This window comes from Amblyomma maculatum, chromosome 3, assembly GCF_055883805.1.
Source record: "Amblyomma maculatum isolate TAMU_Amacu chromosome 3, ASM5588380v1, whole genome shotgun sequence".
Taxonomy (NCBI): Eukaryota; Metazoa; Arthropoda; class Arachnida; order Ixodida; family Ixodidae; genus Amblyomma; species Amblyomma maculatum.
The window spans coordinates 121,987,661-121,995,739 of record NC_139346.1 but is presented as its reverse complement, the minus strand read 5'-3'; the positions used below and the strand labels follow the sequence as shown (position 1 = coordinate 121,995,739).

Below are 8,079 nucleotides of genomic sequence, written 5' to 3'. Positions count from 1 at the left end.
AGATCTTCGCACTCATCGATATTCACTCTGGCGCCCGACAAAGTGGAGAAAACATCGTAAGTTGGAAAGACACCTACACGGCTGTCAACATCTTCTAGGAAAAGGGTAACATCATCAGCGTAAGCAGAGACTTTAACGCAGCTGGAGCCTGGAATTGGGGGACCCTTTATGTTGTGCTGTGCCAGCGCCTTAACAATGGGTCTATTGCTAGCAGGAAAAGAACAGGAGAACGAGGGCATCCTTGCCGGACCCCTCTTGCGACCTTAAATGTTTGTGTTACGATTCCTTTCAACAACAGTTCCTCAGTCATCTTCGTATAGAATACCCCGAGAACGTGAATGAACTCTTTGGGAAAATAATAACAACGCGAAACTTCTAATAGGTACTGATGTTCAAGGCAGTCAAAAGCTTTCGCTTGATCTAAAGCTACTAGTAGACCTGGTGCTGCCCGCACATTCGTGTACTCTATGATATCTCGAGTTAGGTTTAGGAAGGAAAATATGCTCCTCGCAGGAATGGTGCAAGTCTGGAGAGAACTATTTTACTTAATAGTCATTTAAGACGATGAACCAGTAGCGCAGCAAGTATTTTGTAATCTGCATTCAAAAGATTTATTTGTCTTTGTGGCGTCTGCTTCAGACCAGACGCATGACACGGGACCACGCAAGCGCAGTATGCGAAAAACCCTTCTTTATTCGTCACAGTGAAGCCACTTATATAGGGAATCATATTGAATGACGATACGTACACTGAAAGAAACGAAACTGAAAAAAGAAATAAGGATACAACATCGCCTCCCGCTTGAAAAATATAACATAGTAATTTGCAACAACCAAAATAACACTAACTAAACACTTATTGTTCAGGTAAAGAAAACTCAAATCTTTCTACAGGTCGGCGTACCCTAGTGCTGCGACGCAAAGGTTGCTCCACCGAATCCTCTAAAGGAGCAACCACTTCTTCATTAACTTCAGCCCTTGTTTCCGGCAATCGCAACAATTCACCCTGTTCAGCGTCTGCGCAGCTTTCAGGCCCAGCGGTACCCTAGCAGTGATGAGGCAATTCCCATGCCCATTGTTCTATTGTCTGCGATTGATTGCAGGGAACCCGAACTAGTTTAGACGCGTTCCAGCAACGACCGTCGCTCATGAAAAAGCTACTTTTGCCTTTTCTGCCGACAACCTTGAAAGGTCCCGTGTAGTTTACCGACGCTTTCCCACCGTCTGCTGTCTTGCGTACACGAACGAAGTCCCCTACTCTAAAGGCTGGTCTTTTCGCACCTCGCCTCCTGTCCGTATACTGTTTTGCATACGTCTGCTTCGTCCTAACCCTAGCAGGAACATTTTTATTCGAACCGGCATGGCCACCCTCTCTTGTATGCAAGCCCACTGTATTGAGTCTTGTCCTTGGCTGGCGTCCGTGGAGCAACTTAGCTGGTGACACACCTGTTGTCGCATGCGGCGTCGACCTATATATGCCGAGATAGTCAACCACAGCAGCCTGGAGGGGCCGTAGCTCCAATCGGGCAACCTGCATGAAATATTTCAGCACGCGATTAAAATGTGCAATCGCGCCGTTTCCCTGTCGATAGTACAGAGAAGAACAACGATGCGCAATACCTCTCTCTCTCTCTCAAGAATGTTTCAAACATTTGCGAACTAAACTGAGGCCCATTATCTGTAGCAATTTCTTCCGGATAGCCTTCTCGGCTGAACACAGTCTGCAAAAAATCGACCACACTCTGCGACGTCACTGTAGATGAAAAGGCAACCTCAGGCCACTTGGAATGGTAATCGATCAGCGATATCATGTACCTACAGTTTGAAGGGGCCCAGCCAATCGGTCCCACTATATCCATTGCTAACTTCTGCCATGGTAGCGCTGTAAATGTCACCGGCTGCAGCGGTGCAAACGACGGTTTAGTGGACTTGTCCGCGGCCTGGCAGATATGGCAAAAATGAATTGCTTCTTCTACCTGTTTATTCAAACGCGGCCACCAGTAACGATCACGTAGTCTCTGCCTCGTCCTCACAATTCCTGGGTGACCTTCGTGCGCAAAACCAGCAAGGAGCGAGGTTAATTCACTCGGAACAACTACCTGCTGGCAAAGCTTTTCTAGGCGCCCAATCATGTACCACGTGCACAACAACCTGCTGCAGTGTGCTGTCTGCAGCAATGGCCACCTGCAGCCGTTCCTTTGTTAGGCACTCTGATACAACGGCCACAATTTCTTCCTGCATCTTCTGCTGTGAATCACAGTCAAGAGGTAGGCGTGAAAGCGCATCGGCCACGACATTTTGTGATCCCTTTTGGTACTCTATGTCGAAGTTATAATACAAAAGTCGAGCTGATCATCTGGATATACGCAAAGGTCGGCGTCCTGTACCGGCAGCTGAAAGTAACGTCACCAGTGCCTGGTGGTCCGTGCGTAACAAAAATTTTCTACCCCAGAAGTAGACGTGCCAGCGCTCGCACGCGAAGAGACATGCAAGGGCCTCACGTTCCCCAGCGGAGTACTTCCGCCCAGCAGGAGTCAGGGAACGTGATGCGAAGGCCACCGTGCGTACGCTGTCACCATCGCGTTGCTGAAGAACGGCTCCCAGACCCTTATCAGAATCTGTCGTAACAATTACATCAAGGTCTGGGTTAAACATTTGTATGACTGGGCTTGAAGACAAAGCTGTCTTCACAAGCTGGAAGCTACTCTCAGCCTCATCATCCCACGTGAACTGTTGACCAGACCGCAGGAGCCTTCTAAGCGGCTCGACCAGATCAGCAAATCGCGGCACGAACCGAGCATAGTAACCAGCGAGACCCAAAACTGACCTCAAAGTGGCAACATCGTGAGGAGCAGGCACTTTGACAATAGCGTCAACCTTACACTGCAATGGTGTGAGCCCTTTTGAGCTCACCGTATGCCCTAAAAAGGATAGTTCTGAAACAGCAAATGTGCATTTCTGGTTGAGCTTCAAACCTGAATCGCCAATGCGTTTTAGCACTTGGTGTAGATTCTTGTGGTGCTCCTCACGTGTCTTGCCCCACACAATCACATTATCAATGTAACAAAGTACGCCTTTACAATCTTTCAAAATATGCTGCATCATTCTCTGAAAGGCGGAAGGGGCAGATGCAAGGCCAAAACACTCTCTTAAAATGAAACAATCCTTCGTGTGTGATAAAGGTGGTTAGTCCCCGACTTTCCGGAGCTAGTTCTACCTGGTGGTATGCCGACGCTAAGTCGAGCTTTGAGAAGTACGTTCCTCCAGCTAGTTCATGAAGTAATTCCTCTGTATGCGGAAGAGGAAAAGCATCGGCAATTACTGCCTTGTTCACTTCACGTAGGTCCACGCACAACCTAATTTAACCGTCCTTCTTCCTCACGACGACGATGGGTGAAATCCACTCCGATGCGTCGACAGGTTCAATTATATCTTCGGCCAGCAGGCGTTGTATCTCTACCGATACCTGTTGCCGTAGCGTGAGCGGCAGGCGTCTGAGTTTCGCAACGACTTGTTTCACAGATGAACGGCATGTAACATGGTGAACAAAGCCTTTCACATACCCTAACTGTTCCGTGAACAAGTGCGCAAACTGGTGCGTAAATTCTGAAGGCAGTGAATCAGGGCATGTCACCTGGCAGCAATCCAAGGTTGAGCCGTTGATAGTGATTCCTAGGCTCCGAACGGCATCAAGCCCCAGCAGCGAAGTGCCCTTGGTTGTGACATGAAAAAGCACACTGGCTCTGTTTCCCTTGTAAGATACGTCAGCAAGAAAGCAACAGCTTAACTTTATTTGTTTTCCGGAATAGTTACACAAATTGGCAGTCGGCGGTCGTAATGAGTACGTGTCGGCTAGATATTTGTGGTAGTGCTCTTCACTGAGCAAAGAAACCGTAGCGCCTGTGTCGACAATCTTATCTTCCCGATGGAAATGTTGGCTCGAATATCTTTCGCCGACGCATTACGGTCACCGATTTGAAGTACCGTGACGGCGTTGGCCTTCTCGGGCTTTCGAACGGCATATTTCATTTTCTTCGATCTGCACATGCTTGAAAAGTGACAAATTTTTCCACAAGAGTGGCAACGCTTGTTCCTCGCCGGACATGCAGTCGAGTTAGCCATATGCGATGACGAGCCGCACCTGTAGCAACTTCCTTGCTCAGAGTCTGACCTTTTTCGCACATCTTGAATCTTGTTCACAGTGCTATGCGCGAATTCTCCGAGCTCTTGTTGTGTTTGCTCAATTTGCTTCCCGATGTCAACAGCACGCTGCAATGTAAGCGAAGACCCTTCATAAAGCATGCGTTCACGGGTTGTTCGTGACGAAGTGCCTTCCAGTAATTGGTCTCGAATCATGCTATCGGTAGCACTGCCAAAATTGAAAGTAGACGCAAGGTCCCGAAGAATGTTTGCAAATGCTTGAAATGTCTCACCAGGCAGTTGTCTTTGGCGAAACCGGCGCCGCTCGACCAAATCATTCGTAGCGCTCGTGAAATGCGTATACAGAGCAGCAAGCGCGTCTTTGAACTGGTCCACCTTTTCCCCGGCCTCGGCGTCCGCAGTCGCGTCTGCTCCTTGTGCAAGGATGCTGTAGAATATTCGCTGGCCTTCAACCCCGAGCGAGTTTAGCAGAATTGCCTTGCAATGCTTCAGCTTCAGTTCATCGCCGCCAATGGCCTCCAGGAAATTCAGGAATACGCGTTTCCACTGCTTCCAAGGCACAGCCCGGTCACCGGGTGCAGGCAAGAAAGGGGGCGGTGCTGGGAAACACCCGAGTGACATGGCTCCGATACCGATCCTCGTCGCCAATATGTGGTGTCTGCTTCAGACCAGACGCATGACACGGGACCCTGCAAGCGCAGTATGCGAAAAACCCTCTTTTATTCTTCACAGTGAAGCCACTTATATAGGGAATCATATTGAATGACGATGACGATATGTACACTGAAAGAAACGAAACTGAAACAAGAAATAAGGATACAACAGTCTCCATGATGCTGGTTTTACAAGATCTGCGCCAGGTTTAAACAGGAGGGTTACACTCCCCCTTGAAAAGGATCAAGATATTCTTTTGCATTCCACCTCTAGATTTACGAGAGCTACTAAAGCGTCGCTAACTTCTGACCAGCAGACTCGATAAAATTCTACAGGATGGCCGTCAGTTCAGGGAGCCGATGCGCTGTTCATAGTTTTCAGGACAAACAACAGTTCTTGCCTGTCAGTGGGGGAAGTTAAACTTGTTCCTTTTTCATCATCCAATTCTGGAATATTGCAACAAAATGTAATGACTTCATTGCAGAGTGTTTCTGCAGTTTGCGTGCATTCCGACATAAAAACACCACTATACGAGCTGTGGAACATCCTATCGATATCACGCCGCAGTCCGCTCTCGGTCCTGTCTTCAACTAATACTTTTTTATGAAAAATGAACTGCTGTACGCGGACTTTGTGCGTACCAAACCGAAACTGGTCGGTAAGGTTGCCCATGCCTTTGCTGACGTCGCCGAACTTCTGCACAACAGGCGGCTATATCGGTCGCGCTGGCATTCAAGGTGTTCCTCCATAGGTTGTGGCATCTAACCTCCCATTCACAGTACGTGAATGTGTCGCAAACTTCCACTATCTGTTCCGTCTCTGCTTTCTTCCTCTTCCTGCTTGCTCTTATGCGTGCGCATCTCCAGCTCTGCTTTAATTCGTCTCATTTGTCGATGCCTCGCTTCTGCGGAGTAAGTGACTCTGCTACTGCTGGTCTAATTTCAGCTAATGCCGCGAGATCGCGTAAAGAAGCTACATCTAGCCTCTAAAGATCACCGTGATCCCCGTGCCTCCCTTCTAAATCAAAGATGACAGAAAAATACTGGTGGTCAGAGTTGTGACCAGCGTCAGGAGAGACTGTGAGGACATTGCACTGAATAAAACGGAAGACTAGTTTAGCAGGTAGATACACGCACTCTAGCCTGGTTTGTGTTCGCCTTTGGTGCCATGTGCCTCCAAAGGTTTCGCCTTTCATGTGCACATCAGCGTCTGTCAATCGATATACACGAACGAATCGTGCTAGTTCGGCCGCGTGTGCCACAGACCCATCCTGGCCAGGTCCTCGCATATCGTGCCTGGCATCCAGGACGCAGTTGAAGTCGCCGACTACCAAAAACGGATGGTTCTCTAAAATGAAAGGGGAAAACTAGGTGAGGAACGTTTCAAGTTAGGCCGCGTCGCTGGAGCGTAAATGTTCAGTGCAGGAAATATTTTTTCGCGCCAGAAAAAGTCAAAAGCAATCACGCGGCATTCCGTGTCATATAAATAAAAACTACCATGCGGTAATGATCTGCAAAACACAACTACGTCCACTCCACGGCTCCGTGAAGGGCTATAGCAAAAAAGTATCAAACGGAGAACTCTTCGCAGAAACTTTTAACTTCTTGAGAGTTCCGCAGGTTACATTCCCGCAGGAACATGAGATCCACTATGTTTTTTCTTCCTAAATTGAACTATTTTCCTTCGCTTATTTCTGTTTGCGAAGCCTTGTCCCTTAAGTGTCACTATGTGTAAATATGCCTTTTTCATTGATAGGAAGGGCATTGAAAAGTTAGCTTGCCGACTTGAACAAAAGTTGCTGGGGCCAACGGCTGACAAGCGAAATATAATGCAATGCACACATGCACAGAAAAAGTGCAAAGAACAAAAAAAGAAAAATGGCAGACGGCAGACTTGATCAAGCGAGCAGTGTCCAAGATGCATTCAGATGGAGACACATGCGAGCAGTTGTGTGAAGAAAACTGCATCTTGGATGGAGAGACTGGGTGGATGTTGGCCGGGGCATTCTAGCTCTCTTGAAAGGTAAGGGGAAATGAAGAAAAGAAAACGCACACAGCGGTGCAAGATGACTGGATATGAGGTGATTCCATATCCGAGGTGAAATCCATGGCGCTTTCATCAGGTGTCATTTTCGACTTCTTGAGCGGGGCAACGTCTTCCCTTGCCGTAGTGCTACTGTCCGAGGAGAACAGTTGTTTATTTGTGTCTTCCACTTGAGCTCAACTTCGCCTTGTACTTGCATTATTCCTGCTAGTGTTTTCTTCCAATCTTGGCCCGAGGTATGGCTGTGTTACATTACTGGGACTATGCAAGTCGTCAAGGAACCCAAGATAACTACTGAAGGGGCCGTGGCTGCTGAATAAACCATGGCTGCTGGTGGCGCCATTTGAATGCTGCCCGAATTTCGCGCTGATTCCAGCACATTTGATACCTGACTTATTCGATTGACAAGGCGTGGGTCTTTAGGGATATTCTTTCTTTCAGTATGTAGGCGTTTTTGTCATTCCGGCTCTTGCTGCGAACTTGAGTTCGACAGCTCGGAAGAGTAGTTGTGACTGGCCGTTTTCTCAGTCGTGGCGGTGCGTTTTCTTCGACCTAGGAAACTTCTTCTGTGTTTCTAGTGGTGACCGATGTGTACTGTGTCTTTTCATTTATATCTTGTCCTGCGTTTCGCTGAAGCGGTTCTTCAGGATTCCGTACTCCTTCACTCAGCGTGCATGGGGGCTGTTAGGAGAGCGGAGTGGCGGCAACTGCGTATGAGCGTAGAATCGACTGTAGCGTGATTCCCTTTACTGCGTCGGCATGGTTCCTTGCACTCGCTGGTTGTGTGGCCGTAGACCGCGCCCCGTGCGCACCTCATTATTGCATGCGACTTTGAAATGCACATCGACACCGCACCTTGAACAAACTCTCTTCATACCTTTGTACTCAATCATGACGTGGTAGCCAGCCACAACGATGAAGTTGGGGGCCGGATTCACCATTTCTATCTTGGCAAGCCTGGTACTATTAGCAACATCCGAACGGTCCTTGGAAACGACGTCTGAGACTCCGTGACATTTCCCGTAGGGTGCTAGGGCTGCGACAAGAGCTTCGTTCCTGATAAACGGTCGCAGGCGATACACCACCGGTGACCGCATTTGTTTTAGAGGAACAACCAGGTTCGCAAGCGTAATCGATCCGCTTGCTGCCATCTTAGCTGCCTGGGCCACTGACCGGACGGCAGACAAGAACCTTGTGTCTCCGTAATGCTGCAAGTAGATCA

At 48.4% G+C, this 8,079-nt stretch overlaps 1 pseudogene; it reads right to left on the bottom strand.

Moving 5' to 3' along the window:
* Positions 1–3,176: 3,176 nt before the first annotated feature.
* On the bottom strand, positions 3,177–4,781 carry LOC146195889 (uncharacterized; annotated as a pseudogene).
* Between the last annotated feature and the right edge of the window lie 3,298 nt (positions 4,782–8,079).